General features: G+C 36.8%; 1 protein-coding gene and 1 pseudogene across 3 annotated transcripts in view; both read left to right on the top strand.

The window, feature by feature from the left end:
- Positions 1-27,342, top strand: part of DCX (doublecortin) — a 364,207-nt gene that overhangs the window by 72,841 nt on the left and 264,024 nt on the right. The gene's annotated exons all lie outside the window — the stretch shown is intronic.
- On the top strand, positions 3,386-19,553 carry LOC309653257 (cAMP-regulated phosphoprotein 19 pseudogene; annotated as a pseudogene). The gene has a single exon. The product of its transcript is annotated as a cAMP-regulated phosphoprotein 19 pseudogene (transcript).

Below are 27,342 nucleotides of genomic sequence, written 5' to 3'. Positions count from 1 at the left end.
GTCAAGTCTTTCAAAATGAAGAGTAAGGTAACTTCAGTTACAGTTTAAGGTAGCTTAATGAGAAGTTAGTAGTGAGTACTTGTGCTTTAGCCACCTGCCACTTGGATAGCTACAAGTGGGAACAAAGGGGAAATAAAATGGAATTATAAAAAGACTCCTACCTTTCTCATTACTGGATATTCTTAAAGCTACTACCTGTCAACCTCTAATACACCTTTTTAATAATGTGTATTTTTGTCTTTCTTTTAATAGAGAATTGACTGGTGTTAATAATAATACTAAAAATAATAGCAGCAAATACTTATATACAACAAATATCATTTTGCTTAATCCTCAAAACTATTAATATCCCTATTTTACAGATGAAGAAACTGAGTGTCAGAGAGGTTAAGACTCTTGACCAGAGTCATATGGCTAATAACCCGTGGAGCTGGGATTATGAACTCAGGCAGACAGGTTCCAATGTACATGCTGTTAACCACACTTCTAACAGGCAAATAAGTCAGAAGACATTCATGATGAAGAAAAGCAAAAAGAACATTTGATAAAATAATGGCCTAAAGTCTGGAAGATTCAGACTATGATAACATATAGTTCAGATGAAGCTTAGCACAATGGCATTTTGTACAGAGCTAGAACAAAAAATCTTAAAATTTGTATGGAAACACAAAAGAACCCGAATAGCCAAAGCAATCTTGAGAAAGAAAAATAGAGCTGGAGGAATTAGTCTCCCTGACTTCAGACTATACTACAAAGCTACAATAATCAAGACAGTATGGTACTGGCACAAAAGCAGAAATATAGATCAATGAAACAGGATAGAAAGCCCAGAGATAACCCACACACCTATGGTCTTACCGTTATTTGAATTGTGTATTAAATAGCTTTATTATATTTGTTTAATTTAACAAATAATTATTGAGCACCTACTAGTGCTAGAAACTGTTGTACACACTGGGAATACAGTGATTAAAAATCAAGTCCATTTGGTTGTGCCAAAGAGATTAAGATTACTTTTAGGGTAAAGACTGTCATAGGTGTTTTATAATTGCATTCAATGATGCTTAGCACGTGGTAGTCCTCAATTAATTGTTTTGATTCAGTTTTGGCTTTCTGTATAGACATCCTAAAATTCATACAGAATCTCAAAGGACCCCAAATAGCCAAAATAATCTTGAGAAAGAAAAACAAAAGCTGAAGGCCTCACACCTTCTGCTTTCGAAACATATTACAAAGCTACAGTAATCAAAGCAGTATGGTACTGGCATAAAGACAGAAATATCAACCAATGGAACAGAATAGAGTGCTCACCCTCACATATATGGTCAAATGAACTATGATAAGGGTGCCAAAATACACAGTGGGAAAAGAATAGTCTCTTCAACAAATGGTGCTGGGAAAACTGCAAAAGAATGATGTTGGATCCTTACCTTACACCATATACAAAAATTAACGCAAAAAGGATTAAAGACTTGGGGGCTTCCCTGGTGGCACAGTGGTTGAGAATCTGCCTGCCAATGCAGGGGACACGGGTTCGAGCCCTGGTCTGGGAAGATCCCACATGCCGTGGAGCAACTGGGCCCGTGAGCCACAACTACTGAGCCTGCGCGTCTGGAGCCTGTGCTCCGCAACAAGAGAGGCTGTGATAGAGGCCCGCGCACCGCGATGAAGAGTGGCCCCCGCTCGCTGCAACTAGAGAAAGCCCTTGCACAGAAACGAAGACCCAACACAGCCAAAAAATTAATTAATTAATTAATTTTAAAAAAAAGGATTAAAGACCTAAATGTGAGACCTGAAACTATAAAACTCATATAAGAAATCATAGTGGAAAATTTCATGACATTGGACTTGGCAGTAATTTCTTGGATATAACACCAAAAACACAGGAAGCAAAAACAAAAATAGACAAATGGGACTAAGTCAAATTTTAAAACATTTGTGCAGCAAGGGAAACAATCAAGAGCGTGAAAAGGCAACCTATCAATTGGAGAAAATATTTGCAAGCCATGTATCGAATAAGGGGTTAATATCTAAGGTATATAAAGAACTTCTACAACTCAATAACAACAAGAACAACAACAAATAACCGAATTTTTTAAATGAGCAAAGGATTTGAATAAACATCTCTCCAAAGAAGATATACAAATGGACAACAAACATATGCAAAGATGCACAACTTCACTAATCATCAGGGAAATACAAATCAAAACCACAATGAGATATTATCTCATACCCCTAAAGATGGCTGTTATCAAAAATAAAAAATAAAAATAAAACAGAAAATAACAAGTGTTGGTGAGGATGTGGAAAAATTGGAACCCTTCTGCTCTGTTGGTAGGAATGTAAAATGGTGCAGCCACTATGGAAAACAGTATGGAAGTTCCTCAAAAAAATAAAAACAAAATTACCACATGATCCAGCAATTCCACTTCTGGGTATATATCCAAAAGAATTGAAAATTGGATCTCAAAATGATATTGATTGTACACCCGTGATCATTGCATTATTCACAATAGTCAAGAAATGAAAGCAGCCTAAACGTCCATCAAAGGATGGATGGTTAAAAAAAAGCAGTATATACATACAATGGAATATTATTCAGCCTTAAAAAAGAAGAAAATCCTGTCACATACTGCAACACAGATGAACCTTGAGAACATTATGCTCAGTAAAACAAACCAGTCACAAAAAGACAAAAACTGCATGATTCCTCTGTGATATAAGGTATCTACAGTAGTCAAGTTCATGGAAACAGAAAGTACAATGGTGGTTACCAGGGACTGGGGGGGTTGGGGAAATAGGGAGTTGTTGTTTAATAGGTGTAGAGTTTTGGTTTGGCAAGATGAAAAAGTTCTAGAGATCTGTTGCACAATAATATGCACATAGTTAATACTAATGCACTGTTTACTTAAAAATGGTTAAGATAGTAAATATTGTTACGTGTTTTTTATAGCAACACTTTTTATTTAATTTTTTTTAATTTTAATGTTTTTATACAATTTTTAAAGATTACTTTCCATTTACAGTTATTACAAAATATTGTCTGTATTCCCCATGTTGTACAATACATCCTTGAGCCTATCTTTTACCCAATAGGTTTTATCTCCCACTCCCCACCCTTACATTGCCCCTCCCCCCACTAGTAACCAGTAGTTTGTTCTCTATATCTGTGAGTCTGCTTCTTTTTGATATATTCACTAGTTTGTTGTATTTTTCAGATTCCACATATAAGTGATATCATATAGTATTTGTCTTTCGCTGTCTGACTTATTTCACTTAGCAAGATGCCCTCCAAGTCCAGCCATGTTGCTGCAAATGGCAAAATTTTGTTTTTCTTTATGGCTGAGTAGTATTCCATTGTGTGTGTATGTGTGTGTTCGTGTGTGTGTGTGTGTGTGTGTGTGTGTGTGTGTGTGTGTACCACATCTTCTTTATCCATTCATTTGTTGATGCACATTTAGGTTGCTTCCATATCTTGGCAATTGTAAATAATGCTGTTATGAGCATTGGGGTGCATGTATCTTTTCAAATTAATGTTTTTGTCTTTTTCAGATATATACCCAGGAGTGGAATTGCTGGGTCATATGGTAGTTCTATTTTTAGGTTTTTGAGAAACCTCCACACTGTTTTCCACTAGAACAAATAATTTTAAAACTTGTATGGAAACATAAAAGATCCCAAATATCCAAAACAATCTTGAGACAGAAGAACAGAGCTGGAGGAATCACACTCCCTGACTTCAGACTATACTACAAAGCTACAGTAATCAAAACAGTGTGGTACTGGCACAGAAACAGACTTACAGATCAATGGAACAGAACAGAGAGCCCAGAAATAAACCCACACACTCATGGTCAATTAACTATGAAAAGGAGGCAAGAATATACAATGGAGAAAAGACAGTTTCTTCAGTAAGTGGTGCTGGGAAAACTGGACAGCTACATGTAAATAATTAAATTAGAACATTCTCTAACACCACATACAAAAGTAAACTCCAAATGGATTAAAGACCTAAATGTAAGACTGGATACTATAAAACTCCTAGAGGGAAACATAGGCAGAACACTCTTTGACATAAATCGCAGCAATATTTTTTTGGATCTGTCTCCTAAAGTAAAGGAAATAAAAGCAAAAATAAGCAAATGGGACCTAATTAAACTTAAAAGCTTTTGCACAGCCAAGGAAACCATCAACAAAATGAAGAGACAACCTACTGAATGGGAGAAAACATTTGCAAATGATATGACCAATAAGGGATTAGTATCCAGCACATATAAACAGCTCATACAACTCAACATCAAAAGAACAAACAACCTGATTAAAAAATGGGCAGAAGAGCTGAAAAGAGCTCCAAAGAGGAAGTGCAGGTGGGCAACAGGCACATGAAAAAGATGCACAACATCTCTAATCATCAGGGAAATGCAAATCAAAACCACAATGAGATATCACCTCACATCTGTCAGAAAGGCTATCATCAAAAAGAACACAAAAAACAAATGTTGGTGAGGATGTGGAGAAAAAGGAACACTTGTACACTGTTGGTGGGAGTGTAAATTGATGTAGCCACTATGTTATGTGCTTTTTACCACAATAAGACATGTTGATTGCGACCTACTGATTTGATTTTCTGACTCGCTAATGGATGACAACCTGATTTTGAAAAATCCTAGCTTGGATTAATTAAGATTGAACATCTGTGATATGACCTACCTTGGGATATAAGCCTGTCTTATACTTGATCGAAACCAGGGCTCTGTTAGCAAGCAAAAGATAAGGAGGAGGTGGAATATTATTTGGCAAAAAAAGGAATGAAGCGTTGATACATACTACAACATGGGTGAACCTTGAAAACATTATGCTAAGTGTAAGAAGTCAGTCACAAAGGACCACATATTGTATTATTCTATATGAAATGTCCAGAACAGGCAAATCCATAGAGACAGAAAGTAGATTAGTGGTTGCCTAGGGCTGGGGTAAGGAGTTGGGGGAAATGGGGAGTGACTGCCAATAGGTACAGGGTTTCTCTGGGGGAGGACAAACATGTTCCGAAATTAGATTGTGATGATGGTTGCACAACTCTCTAAATATACCAAAAAACATTGAATTGTACACATTAAATGGCTAAACTTTATGGTATGTGGAATCTGGAGGCTTTTCCTGTGAATACTGTGGTTCTACTACTAAGCTGTGTTTGAACTCAGTCTTTTTATTTAATTTATTTATTTATTTATTTTTGGCCACACAGTGCGGCTTGCAGGATCTTAGTTCCCTGACCAGGGATCGAACCCGTGCCCCCTGCAGTGGAAGTGTGGAGGCCTAACCACTGGACCACCAGGGAATTCCCTGAACTCAGTCTTTTTAGTTAGCTCTTTGCTGATTTTGTCATACTTGTTTGTCTTTCCCCCATCAGATTATGAGTTTCTTGAGTCAGAGTGTTATTTCTAGGAGTGACATTATATTAGGAAATTAACCTGGGGAGAGGGCGGCATCACCAAGATTTGACTATTGTCACTTAATCAGCTGTGTGACCTTAAGTGCTCTGAAGCTTGGTTTTTTAATCTGTAAAATGTGGATCAATCTATTTCAGGGTGGTGTTGTAAGAATTAAATGGTATGAAGTTATATGAAGTACCTAGCAAGGAACCTGGTACATGGTAGATTGTCAATAAACAGTTTCTTTCACCTGTTCTTTTGTCCCAGTTCAGGTGAAATGGTGAAATGGTCTATTTGCCCTAATTCTGCTCATTCTGTAAGTTCAAAGGCACTACTAACTTTAAAACTTACAGGAATCTTACCAGGCTTCTATTTTTTACTTCCCATATGGTCCCTACTATTTCTTTAATTTTATTCACTTTTATCCCTTCTTTGTGTATTGTGGGAGCCCAAGATAGGCTGCCCCAAAATGTGCTTCAATAGCATATTGATTATTTTGAATTAAAGTTACTTAAACGACCAACTCAAGAGGGACACTCTGTCCTTTCTGTCTCCCTGAAAGCAGGAAATAAATCTCTCATGTGAAAGGTGCATTCCCTGCATCTAGGGGTAGAAAGCTACCCTTATCATCAGAGATAGGGAATTCAGACTGAGAAGCCTATATAAACAAACCTGGTTACTTCTTTAAATTTACTACCCCAAACCCAGATTCTGTTTAGATTCTTCACTATTTGAGCACCCAAAATCTAAGTTTCTTTGCCCTCTCAATTCCTCACAAATTTATTGTTTCTGTGTCTAAAAAGTATAAAAGGCTGCCTGATTTAGCCACTTCTTAGGTCCATGTCTATGAGACCTTCATGTGCATGAATTGAAATTTGTTTCTTTTTCTCCTGTTACTCTGCCTTGTGTTAATTTTATTATTTGTCCCACCACAAGAACTCAAGAGGGGTAGAGGGGGAAAATTTCCCCTCCTGGACTATATGCAAAGATCTCTATTGATTGTGTAATTTTCTCCAAGTCTTAGTGGGTAGTGTATACGATGACAATTTTACAGTAACAAACAATGACATTTACATAAAGCATTTCAAAACATTTCACAAAAGATTTCCTGACTACTATGAAAAAAGGGGGTTTATGTATTATAAATACAGTGGAAAGAGCTATTCCTCAGAAGCTACTGCTGAAAATGAGAAAACAGTAGTTATGGCTTTAAACTTAATTGTTAAGGTACAGAGTTACCCATCATGTGCCCTTCTTCTTTTTTTCTTTTTTTAATAGATCTTTATTGGAATATAATTGTTTCACAATACTGTGTTGGTTTCTGTTGTACAACAAAGTGAATCATCCACATGCATACATATGTCCCCATATCCCATCCCTCTTGAGCCTCCCTCCCATCCTCCCTATCCCACCCCTCTACGTCATCGCAAAGCACCGAGTTGATCTCCCTGTGCTATGCGGCTGCTTCCCACTACCTAGCTATTTTAATTCAGTAGTGTATATATGTCAATGCTACTCTCACTTCGCCCCAGCTTCCCCCTCCCACCCCATGTCCTCAAGTCCATTCTCTATGTCTATGTCTTTATTCCTGTCCTGCAACTAGGTTCATTATACCATTTTTTTTTTTTTAGATTCCATATATATGCGTTAGCATGCGGTATTTGTTTTTCTCTTTCTGACTTACTTCACTCTGTATGACAGATTTTAGGTCCATTCACCTCACTACAAATAACTCAATTTCATTTCTTTTTATGGCTGAGTAATATTCCATTGTATATATGTGCCACATCATCTTTATCCATTCATCTGTCAATGGACACTTACGTTGTTTCCATGTCCTGGCTATTGTAAATGGTGCTGCAATGAACCTTGTGGTACATGACTCTTTTTGAATTATGGTTTTCTCAGGGTATATGCCCAGTACTGGGATTGCTGGGTCATATGGTAGTTCTATTTCTAGTTTTTTAAGGAACCTCCATACTGTTTTCCATAGTGGTTGTATCAATTTACATTCCCACCAACAGTGCAAGAGGGGTTCCCTTTTCACCACACCCTTTCAAGCATTTATTGTTTCTAGATTCTTTGATAATGGCCATTCTGACTGGTGTGAGGTGATACCTCATTGTAGTTTTGATTTGCATTTCTCTAGTAATTAGTGATGTTGAGCATCTTTTCATGTGCCTCTTGGCCATCTGTATGTCTTCCTTGATGAAATGTCTATTCAAGTCTTCTGCCCATTTTTTAACTGGGTTGTTTGTTTTTTTGATATTGAGCTCCATGAGCTGTTTGTATATTTTGGAGATTAATCTTTGGCTGTTTTTTCATTTGCAAATATTTTCTCCCATTCTGAGGGTTGTCTTTTTGTCTTGTTTATGGTTTCCTTTGCTGTGCAAAAGCTTTTAAGTCCCATTTGTTTATTTTTGTTTTTATTTCTGTTACTCTAGGAGGTGGGTAAAAAAGATCTTGCTGTGGTTTATGTCAAAGAGTGTTTTTCCTATGTTTTCCTCTAAGAGTTTTATAGTGCCTGGCTTTACATTTAGGTCTTTAATCCATTTGGAGTTTATTTTTGTGTATGGTGTTAGATAGTGTTCTAATTTTATTGTTTTACATGTAACTGTCCACTTTTCCCAGAACCACTTATTGAAGAGGCTGTCTTTTCTCCATTGTATGTTCTTGCCTCCTTTGCCGTAAATTAGGTGCTCATATGTGCATGGGTTTATCTCTGGGCATTCTATCCTGTACCATTGATCTGTATTTCTGGTTTTGTGCCAATACCATACTGTTTTGATTACTGTAGCTTTGTGGTATAGTTTGAAGTCGGGGAGCCTGATTCCTCCAACTCCGTTTTTCTTTCTCAAGATTGCTTTGGCTAATTGGGGTCTTTTGTGTTTCCATATGAATTGTAAAATTTTTTGTTCTAATTCTGTGAAGAATGCCATTGGTAGTTTGATATGGATTGTATTGAATCTGTAGATTGCTTTGGGTAATATATTCATTTTCACAATATTGATTCTTCCAATCCAAGAACATGGTATGTTTCTCCATCTGTTTATGTCGTCTTTGATTTCTTTCATCAGTGTTTTATAGTTTCCTGAGTATCAGTCTTTCGCCTCCTGAGGCAGGTTTATTCCTAGGTATTTTATTCTTTTTGTTGCAATTGTAAATGGTAGTGTTTCATTAATTTCTCTTTCTGATTTTTCGTTGTTGGTGTATAGGAATGCCAGAGATTTCCGAGCACTAATTTTGTATCCTTCAACCTTACCAAATTCATTGATTAGTTCTAGTAGTTTTCTGGTGGCATCTTTAGGATTCTCTATGTATAGTATCATGTCATCGGCAAACAGTGACAGTTTTACTTCTTTTCCAATTTGTATTCCTTTTATTTCTTTTTCTTCTCTGATTGCTGTGGCTAGGACTTCCAAAACTATGTTGAATAAGAGTGGCGAGAGTGGACATCCTTGTCTTGTTCCTGATCTTAGTGGAAATGCTTTCAGTTTTTCACCATTGAGTATGATGCTTGCTGTGGGTTTGTCATATATGGCCTTTATTATGTTGAGGTAGTTTCCATCTATGCCCATTTTCTGGAGAGTTTTTATCATAAATGGGTGTTGAATTTTGTCAAAAGCTTTTTCTGCATCTATTGAGATGACCGTATGGTTTTTATTCCTTAATTTGTTAGTGTGGTGTATCACATTGATTGATTTATGTATATTGAAGAATCCTTGCATCCCTGGGATAAATCCCACTTGATCATGGTGTATGATCCTTTTAATGTGCTGTGCTGTTGGATTCTGTTTGCTAGTATTTTGTTCAGGATTTTTGCATCCATGTTCATCAGTGATATTGGTCTATAATTTTCCTTTTTGTGTGATATCTTTTTCTGGTTTTGGTATCAGGGTGATGGTGGCTTCGCAGAATGAATTTGGGAGTGTTTCTCCCTCTGCAACTTTTTGGAAGAGTTTGAGAAGGATCGGTGTTAGCTCTTCTCTAAATGTTTGATAGAATTCTCCTGTGAAGCCATCTGGTCCTGGACTTTTGTTTGTTGGAAGATTTTTGATTATGGTTTCAATTTCATTACTTGTGATAGGTCTGTTTATATTTTCTAATTCTTCCTGGTTCAGTCTTGGAAAATTGTACCTTTCCAAGAATTTGTCCATTTCTTCGTGGTTGTCCATTTTATTGGCATACAGTTGTTTGCAGTAGTCTCTTATAATCCTCTGTATTTCTGCAGTGTCAGTTGTGACTTCTCCTTTTTCATTTCTAATTTTATTGATTTGCATCCTCTCCCTTTTTTTTTTGACGAGACTGGCTAAGGGTTTATCAATTTTGTTTATCTTCTCAAAGAACCAGCTTTTAGGTTTACTGATCTTTGCTATTGTTTTCTTCATTTCTATTTCATTTATTTCTGCTCTGATCTTTTTGATTTCTTTCCTTCTACTGACTTTGGGTTTTCTTTGTTCTTGCTCTAATTGTTTTAAGTGTAGGGTTAGATTGTTTGAGATTTTTCTTGTTTCTTGAGGTGAGATTGAATTGTTATAAACTTCCCTCTTAGAACTGCTTTTGCTGCGTCCCATAGGTTTTGGGTCGTTGTGTTTTTGTTGTCATTTGTTTCTATGTATTTTTTTATTTCTTCTTTGATTTCTTCAGTGATCTCTTGGTTATTTAGTAGCACACGGTTTAGCCTCCATGTATTTGTGTTTTTTACAATTTTTCTCCTGTAATTGATTTCCAATCTCATATCATTGTGGTTAGAAAAGATGCTTGATATGATTTCAATTTTCTTAAATTTTCTGAGGCTTGATTTGTGACCCAAGATGTGATCTATCCTGGAGAATGTTCTGTGTGCACTTGAAAAGATAGTGTATTCTGCCACTTTTGGGTGGGATGTTCTATAAATCTCAATTAAATCTATCTGGTCTATCGTGTCATTTAAAAGTTGTGTTTCCTTATTTATTTTCTGTTTGGATGATCTGTCCATTGGTGTAAGTGGGGTGTTAAAGTTCCCTACTATTATTGTGTTACTGTCGATTTCTCCTTTCATGGTTGTTAGCATTTGCCTTATGTATTGAGGTGCTCCTATGTTGGATGCCTAGACATTTATAACTGTTATATCTTCTTCTTGGATTGATCCTTTGATCATTATGTAGTGTCCCTCCTTGTCTCTTGTAACAGTCTTTATTTTAAAGTCTATTTTATCGGATACGAGTATTGCTATTCCAGCTCTCTTGATTTCCATTTGCATGGAATATCTTTTTCCATCCCTTCACTTTCAGTCTGTATGTGTCCCCAGGTCTGAAGTGGGTCTCTTGTAGACAGCATATATATGGGTCTTGTTTTTATATCCATTCAGCCAGTCTTTGTCTTTTGGTTGGGGCATTTAATCCATTTACATTCAAGGTTATTATCAATATGTATGTTCCTATTACCATTTTCTTAATTGTTTTGGGTTTGTTTTTGTGGGTCTTTTTCTTCTCTTGTGTTTCCCGCCTAGAGAAGCTTCCCGCCTACAGCATTTGTTGTAAAGCTGGTTTGGTGGTGCTGAATTCTCTTAGCTTTTGCTTGTCTGAAAAGCTTTTGATTTCTCCACTGAATCTGAATGAGATCCTTGCTGTGTAGAGTAATCTTGGTTGTAGGTTTTTCTCTTTCATCACTTTAAGTATATCCTGCCACTCCCTTCTGGCCTGCAGAGTTTCTGCTGAAAAATCAACTGATAACATTATGAGGATTCCTTTGTATGTTATTTTTTGTTTTTCCCTTGCTGTTTTAATATTTTTTCTTTGAAATTTAATTTTTGTTCGTTTGATTAATATGTGTCTTGGTGTGTTTCTCCTAGGGTTTATCCTGTATGGGGCTCTCTGTGCTTCCTGGACTTGGGTGACTATTTCCTTTCCCATGTTAGGGAAGTTTTCCACTATAATCTCTTCAAATATTTTCTCAGACCCTTTCTTTTTCTCTTCTTCTTCTGGGACCCCTATAATTCAAATGTTGGTGTGTTTAGTGTTTTCCCAGAGGTCTCTGAGATCATTTTCAATTTTTTTCATTCTTTTTTCTTTACTCGGCTCCTCAGCAGTTATTTCCACCATTTTGTCTTCCAGCTCACTTGTTCATTCTTTTGCCTCAGTTATTCTGTTATTGATTCCTTCTAGTGTATTTTTCATTTCAGTTATTGTGTTGTTCTTCTCTGTGTGTTTGTTCTTTAGTTCTTCTAGATCTTTGTTAAACACTTCTTGTATTTTCTCAATCTATGTCTCCATTCTATTTCTGGGATTCTGGATCATCTTTACTATCATTAATCTGAATTCTTTTTCAGGTATATTGCCTATTTCCTCTTCATTTATTTGGTCTTGTAGGTTTTTACCTTGCTCCTTCATCTGTGACATATTTTTTTGCTGTCTCATTTTTTTTTTATTTTTATGAGTGGGATTGTGTTCCTGTCTTACTGGTTGTTTGGCCTGAGGCTTCCAGCACTGGAGTTTGTAGGCTGTTGGTTAGAGCTGGTTCTGGGTGCTGAGATGGGGACCTCCGTGAGACCTCACTACGATGAATATTCCTTGGGGTCTGAGGTTCTCTGTTAGTCCAGTGGTTCGGACTCAGAGCTCCCACCATAGGAACTTAGGCCCAACCCCTGGCTCGTGAACCAAGATCCGGTTCACTTGGGGATTCCTCCCATCTCCTTGGGCATCAGAGTCCCACACCAGTGGCGGCAGGCACCCTAGTTGTGGGGAGACGCTAACTCCTTGTCTTTTTCCACACCACCATCTTCTGCCCTTCTTCTTAATCACTAACCCAGACATCAATCTGTTATGTAAGCAAAGAAACAGGAAGCTACAGCAGAGTTTAAGGAAGCTTTTGAGTGTCTTCTGTACAGATTAAATAACCTGATATATCTTAATAATATTCAGATTAAATGCAATAAGTAATTTTTAAAAGTGTGTGCTGAGGGAAAAGGGAAAAGGAACTTATACTGAAAGACCAGAATGGAGGTGTTTTTGATTTATTCAGACCCTGGAGTTGATACTGCATAATCAGTTATGTCAATGCCCTCCAGCCAAAGGCCACTGGGAACACACTTGTAATTGGTTTTATTGCTTGTTGCAGGGAGAGAGAATGGACGTCATGGGGATCCATGGGCCACCCCATCATAAGAGTTTAGAAAGGACTTAGTATATAGGATTTGGGTTCATGTTAGGTGATTTGGGGAAGGATTCAAGGAAGAGGTCTTTTCTCTGGATATAGGTGCTGTCAGGAAGCGGAGGTAATGTCATGATTGGATATCTCAATAAATCTTACCTAGAAGAAGGGACGACTAGCATGAGGGTAAAACTGTAAATGTTACATACAGAAGCAGCAATCACTAATATTAGCTAGAATAGGGGAATAGTTAGTCGTTTTTGTGGCTCAAACCACATTTACATTTTGTGTGTGTTCAAACATGATTACATAGTGGTCTTTTTCTTTTTTTGGTGTTGACACATTGTATTCACAGAGTGGCCTTATTTGATGTTCATGATCTGTAAGAGTGTTTATGTTCAACAAGAGAATACCAACATCTAGTTGTGAATGCCAGGGCAGCTCCTGGATGTCACAGCCTGTTTTTCTCAGAAATATTATCTACTCCTACCACATTTTCTGTTTTCTTATTGAGTTCTTACTGTAAAATCAGACATTTTCTAAGATTACTATTATAAGAGGGAAGGGAAGAGAACCTGTCATTTATTGAGTACGTATCTTAGGCATTGTTGTGTATATAGTGATACATAATATCATTTTATTTATTTTTATTTATTTATTTATTTATTTTTGGCTGCGCTGGGTCTTTGTTGCTGTGTTGGGTCTTTGTTGCTGTGTGTGGGCTTTCTCTAGTTGCAGTGAGTGGGGCCTACTCTTCGTTGCAGGGCGGGGGCTTCTCATTTCAGTGGCTTCTCTTGTTGTGGAGCACGGGCTCTAGGCATGTGGGCTTCAGTAGTTGTGGCTTGTGGGCTCTAGAGCGCAGGCTCAGTAGTTGTGGTGCATGGGCTTAGTTGCTCCACGGCATGTGGGGTCTTCCCGGAGCAGGGATTGAACCCATGTCCCCTGCATTGGCAGGCGGATTCCTAACCACTGCACCACCAGGGAAGTCCCCATAATATCATTTTAAAATAGTAAATAACCCTGAGGCAAATAACATCTGCATTTTACAGAGGAAGAAATGGGCTCAGAGAGAATACATAACTTGCTCAAAGTCACACACAGCTGGTAAATAGAGGCTGATTTTGAATCCAGATCTGTCTCCAAAGCCTAATGTACTTTCTGCTCTACCATGTTGTCTTGCAGAAGATTTAGGAATACAGCCTATTCTTTATGTCTGTACTATTAATTTGAGAAAATATTATATTCAGAATTGAAACTTGGAGAAGTAACAATTCCTTGAATTCACAGTTTTATTGACTATTTTTAAGTCAGATTATATATGTCAGATGGCAGAACCTATAAAGGAAGCACATGATATTATAGTCCTGTTCCACCAGACATTGTAAATACCCAGAGGGAACAGAACAGCAAAGAACTAAAGTATTGGGGGGCCGCCTTGTGGATTCTCTGCCCTAGGAGGAATTTAGGAACTGGCCATTTAGAGAAAGTGTTTCCTGGATGTGAGCTTCTAGGTATAAGGATCAGTTCCATTTTAGTTCCTACAGCTTCTGCCACTTGGCGAAGACATGCAGGCTCAGACTTGCTCATCTCTAGGAGCCGTCTGACTATCAGGCAGGGGGAAATGTAAAGAACCCTGGACTCGCAGCTCAGTCACTCAACGAAAGTCAGCCTTCCTACCAGTCCCTTTCTGACCTAATATTCTAGTCTAATAAATGAGCTCATACCTAGATAAGTTTGTGCTTTATAATCCAGTTCCAGTAACCAAATCCTCCTCATGAGAAGTCCTCACATTAGTTCTGTTTTCCATGACACTGGGTTGTGGACAAAGAATGTCTCCTGACGTTTCAGTAAGCCAAGGATGTTGCAGCCATAAAACCATCAGCCACTGCAACCTCCAACCGGTGCACCTGAGGGGAATTCAGGATGGAGAAAAACAGGATACTGGCCCTAGATAGTGAAAGTGCATATCAAAGGAATAAATTCAATGAGCCCAGACTCTTGCATCTTCCCATACAGAGAAAGACACTAAAATTATTAATTTGAGATGTCTATTTTTGTGATTAGCAGTAATCTTTTAATGTTCAACTACATGTTTGTTTGTTTGTTTGTTTAGCAAAAACTCCTATATATCCTGGCTCCTCCCTTACCTCTTTGGAACAGTCCCTCAGAGGCTTACCCCAGGCTTAAGTCCTCAGTAAGTTCACCAAATGAAACATAATTCTCTACTTTTAGATTGTACATTTTCCTCTCAGTCAAGAGGGTTACTTGTTAAAAGACAAATACATATGTATTAATTTTGTTTGCTATTTCCAAATCTCTCTCCAAAAGGATTGTACTACTTTTGGAGATGAAGAAAGAAAATTTCAACAGGCATATTCCTCTTTTCATATTTAGTTAAATTGCTTCAAGGATTTATTACATCTACGTGACTGACCACCCCCTTTATGGACTTCTATAAATGTTCAAACCTGGGAGTTCAAATCTTGGAATCAGATAGACTTAGTTTGAACCCCAACTCTTCTGTTAAACTACCTTGGCCAAAACATTTAACCTCACTGAACCTCAGATCCTCATCCCCAAAATGGAGATAATAATGTATATCTCAGAGATTGCTGGGAGGGTGAGATGCTGGATATTAAGGCCAAGCAAAGTGCCTGAAGCAAATTGTTCACGAAGTGGTAGCTCATTTTTTGAAATTCAGGCAAAATTCACATAAGGTTAACCACTTTAAAGTGTACAATTCAATGATATTTAGTATATCCACAGTGTTGTGCAGCCATCACCTCTATCTAGTTCCAAAACATTTTCCTCATGGCCAAAGGAGACCCAAAGTGGTAGTTCCTTTATAGCTCAAAAACTGCTTTGCACCCTGTGGGGGCATCACAGTGAAGACATTAAGTTCACAATCTAAGGCTGATTAAGTACAACACTCCATTCACTGTTCTCTGATCTCTGGTGTGATGCTCTCTGTAAAAGCTCAGCAAAATACAGGTATAATTCCTAGCCTACTTGCTTTAAGGGTCACTTTCAGGATTTTTCATCTCACAAGGTCAGCCTGCAGGGTTTTTGTATAGCTCAGTTGCCCTTTCCATCCACCATCATACGATGAAGTTTCATTTTAGCACATTTCTCAGCTAGGTTCTATGCCAACTTCTTGTAACACAGTTTATCATTGACCCAGACTAGGTATTTGCTAATTCACTCAGAATTAATTGTGCACTTTAATCATTTTCATTGAATCAGTTCCCATATCTGTAGCTTTTATAACCACAAGTACTAGCTGCATACTGATTAAAAATTTCCCATCAGCTGTATATGAGATATGACTATAAATTTTCTTTTTAATTTTCCTTCTATGATTCACAAACTGGCTTAGGAGCAATTTCAAAAAGAAATAAAAGGTTTGCAAGTGACAGTGGTGTCCATGGAATAAATGTTGTTTTTCTCTTAGGAAAATACCCAGATGTATATACATTCTGATTTGTTAAAATGGTCTTGTTATATTACAGTCACAGTTAATATTCTCCATTTCAACATCGCTGTTAGAATCTTCATTCTCTATGAGAAATTTCAGCACCTTTTAAAATTTTTAGAGTATAATTATGTAAGCTTTTTTACATTCAGCTTTTAAAAAAAACAGTTTTTAATGATACAGTCATGTGTTGCAATGGGTAAAATATTCTTTACAGATAGATAGTGAGAAGAGCAGTTAGTACCCTTCATAATGTGTCAATTGCTTGTTTGGGCATAGTGCTAGAATGAGAGAACACAAGACTAGAAGTCTGTCAGGAAACTCGGGTTCTAGTCCTCAGCCTGCAACTAAATAGCTATGTAATTTGGGGCATGTCACAACTTCATACACGGACCACAGTTTTCTAATCTGTCACATCATTATGTTTCTTCTATGTACCTCATTAAGATGCTGCAAAGACAAACCCAATATTTTCCAAGTTTAACTGATTACCTTCACCACCTCTTCTCCCAACTCTTCTTCCCAAATCTTGTCTTTTATGCTCCTCATTGTCTCACAAATCTTTCTTCTTTATTCCATTCTCATTGTCCTAGGTCAAATCCTATTCATCTCAGTCTTCTGGACATTGCAATAGACTGGTCAGCTTGCCCTCATTCTTGTGCCCCTACAAACCATCCTCTACAAGAGTTATATACTGAAAACAGAATCTTACTGTGCCATTCCCTGGCTTAAAACATGAAATGGCTTCCCATTGTAAAGTGATAATGTTTACTTTTTAAGTATGGTATATAAGGTTCATCAGATACAGCTTCATTCTACCTTACCAACAGTGAACCCATAACACACCATAGGAGATTACTTGTATCATTCAAATCTTCAGTAATTCTACCATAGCAAATGTTTAAGATGCAATGATTGCCAAATCCCTGGATCTACCTGACTTCAGCTCAGCATGGTAGAAGTTCAATGTATGATTGCCAATGTCCTGAACCAAAAACAAATCACAGCATTTCTCTGCTCTTGCTTTCTTGGAAGCTACAGAAGGCTTCTCAACTGTACAGATGCAACCTAAAAGTATGGGAAGTTAATGTCCCAAGGATGAAGGACACCTCTCAACTGAAGGAAGACAAAAGTCAATAGATAAATACCCCATCTTCCCTGTTTTGTGGTGGAACAATTCTGAGGTCTGTTCTATACAGTTAGAGAGTTCCTAGAAGGATTGAACTCCAGTTGCCCACAGCAGTTGCACCCTATTTCTTTGGGAGGTGATTCTTGGGGTCACTTCCCAGATACACCACCCATACCCAGTCCTTGTTTCAAAATCTGCCTTCTGGGTAACCCCAATTAAGATACCTCCTTGTTTTTGTCTACGTGATCTTTTGACCATTAAGAAGTATGCTAGTCTTCTAACATGATAGTGATTTTGTAACTTTCTCCTTTTATTTCTATTACATTTTGCTTATATATTTCAAAGCTCTCTTGTTAGATGCCTAAAGGTTCATGACTATTTCATCTTGTTGGGGATAAAACCACCATAATGTATCTCTCTTTGTCCCATTAATTTATTCACCTTGAATTCTATTTTGTATGATATTAATATTGATACATTTGCTTTATTTTCTTAGCATTTGCCTAGCATACCTTCTTCTATTTTCAATTTTTAATTTTTATTTCAGCAGGTCTCTTATAAACAAAACATAAGTGTATAGATGAATTAAATTTTCCAATCTGATGGTAAAAATGAAAAATATGCCAACACATTCTATTAGCAAGGCTGTAGAGAAAGTCACTCTCATATATTATTGGTGGGAATGCAAAGTAGTACAATCCTTTCGGAGGGAGATTTGGGACTGTCTAACAAAATTAAGACATATGCATTTGTCTTTTAGTAAAGTAATCCTATCCCTAGGAATTTACCCTGAAAATAGACCTACAATAAGATAAAAATATATATGCACAAGGTTATTCGTTACAACATTGTAATTTCAAAATACTGGAAACAAACTAAATGCTCATGCAGGGGACTGCTTGAATAAAATATGGTACATCACACAGTGGAATACTATGCAGATACAAAAAAGAATGAGAAAGAACTTTATGAACTGACATGGGGTGATTTCCAGGATATATTGTTAAGTGAAGAAAGCAAAGTGCAAAATAGTATGCTACCTTTCATGTGTAAAGAAACATGAAAAGATGTATACATTCTTTTTTTAATATTCTTTAAAAACAATGTATATATACATATAACTGAATCACTTTGCTGTACAGCAGTAATTAACACAACATTGTAAATCAACTATACTGCAATAAAAAATGACTATCATTTTTTGATGCGTTCAAGCAAAGGAAGGTATTTGGGTCAAAAATATTAGATTTTCAGGATGTCACAGAGCTGGAGAAGCACAGTAAGAGGGAGCAAGCAGTATGTCCCCGGAAGTCCCCAAGGCAGCCTCCGTGGAGAAGCAGAAGGAAATGGAAGATAAAGTAACTAGTCCAGAGAAAGCTGAAGAAGCAAGATTAAAAGCAAGGTATCCTCATCTGGGACAAAAGCCCAGAGGTTCAGATTTTTTAAGGAAATGATTGCAGAAAGGGCAAAAAGATTTTGATTTTGGGGAATACAGCATGGCTAAAGCAAAAATGAAGAACAAGCAACTTCCTACTGCAGCCCCAAGTAAGACAGAGGTCACTGGTGACCACATTCCCACTCCACAGGACCTTCCTCAACGGAAACCATCTCTTGTTGCTAGCAAGCTGGCTGACTGATTAAAAGAGCTGAACTGCATGAATCTTCTAATTCCCATTATTTCTTCTTAATATGTTACTTCTCCGCTTTTTATTTCCTTTCACTCAGTCATTTGAGAGTGATGGCTTTGCAGGTAGCTGCAGTGTGTTCTGCTGTTGTAAGGTAATATACATGTGTAGAGTTTTTGATTAGCTTAGCAGTGCACTAATGAAAATAACATGTTAGAGCAATGTAAAGTAATCTACTTGAAAAGAATTGTATGTATTACCCAACTCCTAGTGTAGGGCTGGTTCCAACGAGTAATAAGCAAGTTTTGCAATTTTAATATTTTGGCTTTCTTTAATTCATCTTAATTATAGCTTTGTATGTTACTCTTATTTAAAATAAACTCTACTGTATTGAGTTCTTCTGTATTTTCCTTTTGGATTTTGTGAAACAGAAGTTTAAGACCACAAGTTAGAAGAAAGGTGACATATTTCAAACACAAATAGATGGGGCTCCAAAAGATTTGCATCCTGTGCTTGAACTTGATTGGCCTTAAGTATGTTTCAGCTTTAACAATAGAATTTTGCTTGGGCAATATTTGCCCATTCTGGTACAACTTATGTGACTCTAGTGCTTAACAGCAGCTGTTGAAGCTAGTATTCTTATTCAGGTCTATAGTGTTAGAATACCTTTTGTTGTTGAAGATGTGAATGAAGTGTGCATGTGCATTGACTGTTGAATTCACTTTTGTGCCATTTTTGTAAATACAATAGTTTTGCACAACCTCTCAAAAAAATATTAGATTCTCCAGATTCTCTTAATCCATTTGCAAAGAATTTTTATCTATGAATCAGGAGTCTTAAGAAACTTGGATCCTGAGTCCTGTGGACCTTCTTCATTTTTGATGAATTTGTTTTTGTGGATGATGCTGATTTCATACACAAACTTGCTTGCACCTAGAGCTATGGTAATGTCACTGGACTTGATTATAAATGAGTTTTAAAAGTTTAAATATTTCATTTCATTTTGGGATACATACCTCCGTGGGGAAGTGGTTTTGATGATAAAACTTATGTTGAGTGAAAAGGCTTTTTGGCCAAGTTCCTAGACTGACACCATATTTTTTGTTTGTTTGTGGTCTAGGTCAGTCCTGAAACCAAAATCATCAGTATGTAACAACTGTGTATGTATATGGACATGTATATATATACATAGGTGTGTGTATGTGCTCATTATACATATATGGATATACATGCATATATATGAAAAAAAAGAAACATGAAAAGATAAGCTAGAAACTAATGAGACTGGTTACGTACAAGGGTAGCTGGGAACAAAGTGGAAAGGAGGGGATATGGAAAAAGAGTAGGAGAAATATGGAAGAGTGATCATACTTTTCTAAATATACATTTTTGCGTAGTTCTGACTTTTATAATAATGTTAATATTCACATGCTGAAAAATAAATAGAATCAACAAAGATGGGGCATGGCAAGAAAAATGTAATACAAACAGAAACAAATGAACCTAATTTTATTTCAAATGAATAACATAACATAGTGAATAACAAAGTGTGTGTGTGTATGTAGAGAGGAAGTCCAAGACTTAAGTAACTGAAATACAGTATTTTGACTATAACCTTACGAAGACCCCAGGAAAGAAACTTGGACTCCCGAAGATGTATGATTTAGAGCCAGCAACTTCTGAGCTTTATTTCCTGCCTTTGTAACCTCCTGCAGCATTCTGGTAAAGCTTGCCCTCCACCCCCACCCCCGCCATTTCACAAGATCATGCAACCTCTTGCTGCCTCTTTAAAATCTTGCATTGGACAAGAGCCTCTTTTAACTCCTGTGCCAGTGGGACTTTTCTCTTTATAAAAAGCCTGCACACTGCTATTCATTCTCTCTCAGTTCTGGACTTTGTCCCAGAGAGCCATGCACCCTGCCCCTTGCCTTGAGATTTCCTCACCTGTTTGAATAATACAGTTGTGTTTTTTTCATAGAAAAAGATGGCTGTCATGAGTTTCAACATTTGAACCAACATCTGAGCTCCCCCATGACACACTGAAGTTGCTATAACATAAATTAAGAATAAAGATGGAATTGGAAACCAATATTGTACTTTTGTTGATAGGTTTGATTTTCACAGTTGTATGGGTTAGCAATTCTGCAGCTAATACATGTATTCTGAGATTGAGCAAATAAGTGAATATATTGTCCATAATGTTGGAGAAGGGAACAAGAGGGAAGCCTAGGACAAACCCTATGGAGTTAGATTTGAATTAGAGTTATCAGTGTTAATTCATGGTTTTTGAAAGATAGATTGATAGATACAGAAATATGGATGTGTGTATGTATCCATGCACGTATATCCTAGTTTTGTCTACTGAGAGGTAATAGAAGCAAATGATATTCTAGTACCAATGAGCACACCCAGTGCCCAGATCTTGATTTCTAAATATGATTCTACAACAAAGGAATAAGGCTTCCTTAAAGAAATTACTGATTCCAGTTCTAGGGAAGGTAAAATATAAGATGATTCTGTAACATCTTGTGGTATTTGAACGTAAAGAAGTTCTCAAAGAAATCACGGGGAAGATATCAATAAGTTACAGACAGGATGCTTTTACATAACCACAGTACAATTATCAGTCAATGATATATTATTTTTTATGAATTTTATTTATTTTTTTTATACAGCAGGTTCTTATTAGTTATCTACTTCATACATATTAGTGTATATATGTCAATCCCAATCTCCCAATTCATCACACCACAGCCCCTGACTTTCCCCGCTTTGTGTCCATACATTTGTTCTCTACATCTGTGTCTCTATTTCTGCCTTGCAAACTGGTTCATCTGTACCATTTTTCTAGATTCCACATGTATGCATTAATATACGATATTTGTTTTTCTCTTTCTGACTTACTTCACCCTGTATGACAGTCTCTAGGTCCATCCACGTCTCTACAAATGACCCAATTTCGTTCCTTTTTATGGCTGAGTAATATTCCATAATCAGTGATATATTATTATCTCAATGCAGACCTTATTTATTTATTTTTGAAATTTATTTATTTTACTTATTTATTTTTGGCTGCGTTGGGTCTTCGTTGCCACATGCGGGCTTCCTCTAGTTGCGGCGAGCAGTGGTCACTCTTTGTTGAGGTGCACAGGCCTCTCACTGTGGTGGCCCATCTTGTTGCGGAGCACAGGCTCTAGGCGCGTGGGCTCAGTATTTGTAGCACGCAGGCTCAGTAGTTGTGGCTCGCGGGCTCTAGAGCGCAGGCTCAGCAGTTGTGGTGCATGGGCTCAGTTGCTCTGCAGTATGTGGGATCTTCCCGGACTGGGGCCCAAACCCGTGTCCCCTGCATTGGCAGGCAGACTCCCAACCACTGCACCACCAGGGAAGCCCCTGCAGACCTTATTAAAATTTCACTATTTGTCCCAGTAAGATGGTACTCTGTAAAACTGTGTAAGAGCATACTGTCTACAACTTACTCTTTTTTTTTTAACATCTTTATTGGAGTATAATTGCTTTACAATGGTGTGTTAGTTTCTGCTTTATAACACAGTGAATCAGTTATACATAAACATATGTCCCCATATCTCTTCCCTCTTGCATCTGCCTCCCTCCCACCCTCCCTATCCCACCCATCTAGGTGGTCAAAAAGCACCAAGCTGATCTCCCTGTGCTATGTGGCTGCTTCCCACTAGCTATCTATCTTACGTTTGGTAGTGTATATATGTCCATGCCACTCTCTCACGTTGTCCCAGCTTACCCTTCCCCCTCCCCATATCCTCAAGTCCATTCTCTAGTAGGTCTGCATCTTTATTCCCAACTTGCCCCTAGGTTCTTCATGACCATTTTTTTTTTTAGATTCCATATATATCTGGCAATATATACAATGGAATATTACCCAGCCATAAAAAGGAACGAAACTGGGTTATTTGTAGTGAGGTGGATGGACCTAGAGACTGTTATACAGAGTGAAGTAAGTCAGAAAGAGAAAAACAAATACTGTATGCAACTTACTCTTAAACATTTCAGGGAAAAGTTAGAGACAGAAAGTGAAAGTGGTTTAAATGTTAACATTTGGGAAATCTGGGTGAATGCTATACCAGAATTATTTAACTAGTTATGGAACTTTTTGTAATATTCAAATTATTTCATAATTAAAAGTTTAAAAAATGTTTCATTCACAAGGTCTTCTCCTAATAGAGTAATTTGACCTATTAATATTTATTGTAATTACTGGTACATTTTTCCTTAGTACTGCTATCATTTTTTGTTTTTTATTTGTCATTTTTCTTGTTTCATTTTTCTTTTCTTCCTTTTAGCTGGGTTGATGATTTGATTTGTTCTTTTTTCTTCTTGTACTTTCAAAGGTGAATATGCTCTTTCTATGGATCTGGTTGGTTCTCAACATACATATTTATATCCTTTTTTATAAATCAAAGTCTAAATTTCATTAGAATCTATATATTCCCTTGTTTTAGACAATAACCTTTGCAACTTTACAATTTCTTTCCTGTTGTATCTCAAGTTGATATCTCCCAAGATTTTAGTTCTAAGTAATTATAAAAAAATATTTTGACCTTATGTATCTACAGTTACTTAGCCTTAACTACAAACTTTACTGGTTTTGTTGCTTTTTTCTTCTTTATGGAAGATTTTGGGATTTTTTTAAATCCTTTTTTTAATTCATTGTGGTAAAATGTCACCACAATGCATTTTATATATGTCTTCTTTGTTTACCTTGTTTAGCACTTCTCTTTCCATCTGAAGACTAATACCTTTTATCATTTGGGGGGAATTATCTTCTATTATTGATTTATTAACTTCCTCTTCTCTATACTTTCTGGTCTTTTGGAATTCCTGTTACATGGATGTTGAACTTCTGGACCTAATCTCCATATCTATTATTGCTTTATCAAAATTTCTATTTCTTTTTCATTTTGCACTGTTTTGTGAGAATCTTTTAGTTTGATGTTATAAACCACATTTTTTTCTCTTCTGCTGTTCCATAATGCTGTTACAGACATCCATTGCATTCTTTGTCTTTATTCCATTTTATTTCTGTAGTTTCCAGGGCTTATCATTTTTTTTAACATCTTTATTGGAGTATAATTGCTTTACAATGGTGTGTTAGTTTCTGCTTTATAACAAAGTGAATCAGCTATACATATACATGTATCCCCATATCCCCTTCCTCTTATGTCTGCCTCCCACCCTCCCTATCCCACCCCTCTAGGTGGTCACAAAGCACCGAGCTGATCTCCCTGTGCTATGTGGCTGCTTCCCACTAGCTATCTATTTTACATTTGGTAGTGTGTATATGTCCATGCCACTCTCTCACTTTGTCCCAGCTTACCCTTCCCCCTCCCCGTGTCCTCAAGTCCATTCTCTACGTCTGCATCTTTATTCCTGTCCTGCCCCTAGGTTCTTCAGAACCTTTTTTTTTTTTTTTTAGTTTCCATATATATGTCTTAGCATACAGTATTTGTTTTTCTCTTTCTGACTTACTTTACTCTGTATGAAAGACTCTAGGTCCATCCACATCACTACAAATAACTCAATTTTGTTTCTTTTTATGGCTGAGTAATATTCCATTGTATATATGTGCCACATCTTCTTTATACATTCATCTGTCGATGGACACTTAGGTTGCTTCCATGTCCTGGCTATTGTAAACAGAGCTGCAATGAACATTGTGGTACATGACTCTTTTTGAATTATGGTTCTCTCAGGGTATATGCCCAGTAGTGGGATTGTTGGGTCAGATGGTAGTTCTATTTTTAGTTTTCTAAGGAACCTCCATACTGTTCTCCATAGTGGCTGTATCAATTTACATTCCCACCAACAGTGCAAGAGGGTTCCCTCTTCTCCACACCGTCTCCAGCATTGATTTTTTGTAGATTTTTTGTTGATGTCCATTCTGACTGGTATGAAGTGATAGCTCCCTGTAGTTTTGATTTGCATTTCTCTAATGATTAGTGATGTTGAGCATCCTTTCATGTGTTTGTCAGTAATCTGTATATTTTCTTTGGAGAAATGTCTATTTAGGTCTTGTGCCCATTTTTGGATTGGGTTTTTTGTTTTTTTGATATTGAGCTGCATGAGCTGCTTGTATATTTTGGAGATTAATCCTTTGTCAGTTGCTTCATTTGCAAATATTTTCTCCCATTCTCAGGGTTGTCTTTTCATCTTGTTTATGGTTTCCTTTGCTGTGCAAAAGCTTTTAAGTTTCATTAGGTCCCATTTGTTTATTTTTGTTTTTATTTCCATTACTCTAGGAGGTGGATCAAAAAAGATCTTGCTGTGATTGATGTCAAAGAGTGTTCTTCCTATGTTTTCCACTAAGAGTTTGATAGTGTCTGGTCTTACATTTAGGTCTCTCTTCCATTTTGAGTTTATTTTTGTGTATGATGTTACGGAGTGTTCTAATTTCATTCTTTTACATGTAGCTGTCCAGTTTTCCCAGCACCACTTATTGAAGAGACTGTCTTTTCTCCATTGTATATCCTTGCCTCCTTTGTCATAGATTAGTTGACCATAGGTGCGTGGGTTTATCTCTGGGCTTTCTATCTTGTTCCATTGATCTATGTTTCTGTTTTTGTGCCAATACCATATTGTCTTGATGACTGTAGCTTTGTAGTATAGTCTGAAATCAGGGAATCTGATTCCTCCAGCTCCGTTTCTTTCCCTCAAGACTGCTTTGGCTATTCGGGGTCCTTTGTGGCTCCATACAAATTTTAAGATTTTTTTGTTCTAGTTCCATAAAAAATGCCATTGGTAATTTGACAGGGATTGCATTGAATCTGTAGATTGCTTTGGGTAGTATAGTCATTTTCACAATGTTGATTTTTCCAACCCAAGAACATGGTATATCTCTCCATCTGTTGGTATCATCTTAAATTTCTTTCATCAGTGTCTTATAGTTTTCTGCATACAGGTCTTTTGTCTCCCTAGGTAGGTTTATTTCCTAGGTATTTTATTCTTTTTGTTGCAATGGTAAATGGGAGTGTTTCCTTAATTTCTCTTTCAGATTTTTCATCATTAGTGTATAGGAATGCAAGAGATTTCTGTGCATTAATTTTGTATCCTGCAACTTTACCAAATTCATTGATTAGCTCTAGTAGTTTTCTGGTGGCATCTTTAGGATTCTCTATGTATAGTATCATGTCATCTGCAAACAGTGACAGTTTTACTTCTTCTTTTCCAATTTGTATTCTTTTTATTTCTTTTTCTTCTCTGATTGCTGTGACTAGGACTTCCAAAACTATGTTGAATAATAGTGGTGAGAGTGGACGTCCTTGTCTTCTTCCTGATCTTAGAGGAAATGCTGTCAGTTTTTCACCATTGAGAATGATGTTTGCTGTGGGTTTGTCGTATATGGCCTTTGTTATGTTGAGGTAGGTTCCCTCTATGCCCACTTTCTGGAGAGTTTTTATCATAAATGGGTGTTGAATTTTGTCAAAAGCTTTTTCTGCATCTATTGAGATGATCATATGGTTTTTCTTCTTCAATTTGTTAATATGGTGTATCACATTGACTGATTTGCGTATATTGAAGAATCCTTGCATTCCTGGGATAAATCCCACTTGATCATGGTGTATGATCCTTTTAATGTGTTGTTGGATTCTGTTTGCTAGTATTTTGTTGAGGATTTTTACATCTATATTCATCAGTGATATTGGTCTGTAATTTTCTTTTTTTGTAGTATCTTTCTCTGGTTTTGGTATCAGGGTGATGGTGGCCTCGTAGAATGAGTTTGGGAGTGTTCCTCCCTCTGCCATATTTTGGAAGAGTTTGAGAAGGATAGGTTTTAGCTCTTCTCTCAATGTTTGATAGAATTCGCCTGTGAAACCATCTGGTCCTGTGCTTTTGTTTGTTGGAAGATTTTTTTTTTTTTTTGAACTCAGATCACGTGAGACTTTAATCGTTGAACAAACAGACAATTAATAGCAGTTATACCGTTGAAATGTCGTGATCCAGCATAAAGGTCATAAACCATATTGCCCATATGAACTCCAGAATACAATTACACTGTTATCCCTAGTAAAACTTGTTCCATTGACCAGTGTTTTAGAAGAACAGGTGATAAAGCATTTTGACTAGCTGGCCTAAATTTTAATCACTCAGAAGTGGTTTTATTCTCCAAAAAATAAATAGCGCACGGGCTCAAGACACACCGGCTTCAGTAGTTGTGGCGTGCAGACTCAGTAGTTGTGGCCCACTGGCTTAGATGTTCCATGGCACGTGAGATCTTCCCGGACCGGGGATCGAACCGGGTCCCCTGCATTGGCAGGCGAATTCTTTTTTTTTTTTTTTTTTTAGAAATTTCGTGTAATGTCTGAAACATTTATATTAACATGTTTCCATACATATTTCCATACAAATACAAATATAAGATTTTTAGAAATTTCATGAAATGTCTGAAACATTTATATTAACATATTTCCATACATATTTCCATACAAATACAAATATAAGATTTTTAGAAATTTCATGTAATGTCTGAAACATTTATATTAACATATTTCCATACAAATAACCCAATGAAATTTTAGTATT

The sequence above is a fragment of the Balaenoptera physalus genome (genome assembly GCF_965194825.1).
Source record: "Balaenoptera physalus genome assembly, chromosome: X".
Taxonomy (NCBI): Eukaryota; Metazoa; Chordata; class Mammalia; order Artiodactyla; family Balaenopteridae; genus Balaenoptera; species Balaenoptera physalus.
The sequence above is the reverse complement of the archived record's forward strand: the minus strand, read 5'-3'. Positions and strand labels throughout refer to the sequence as shown.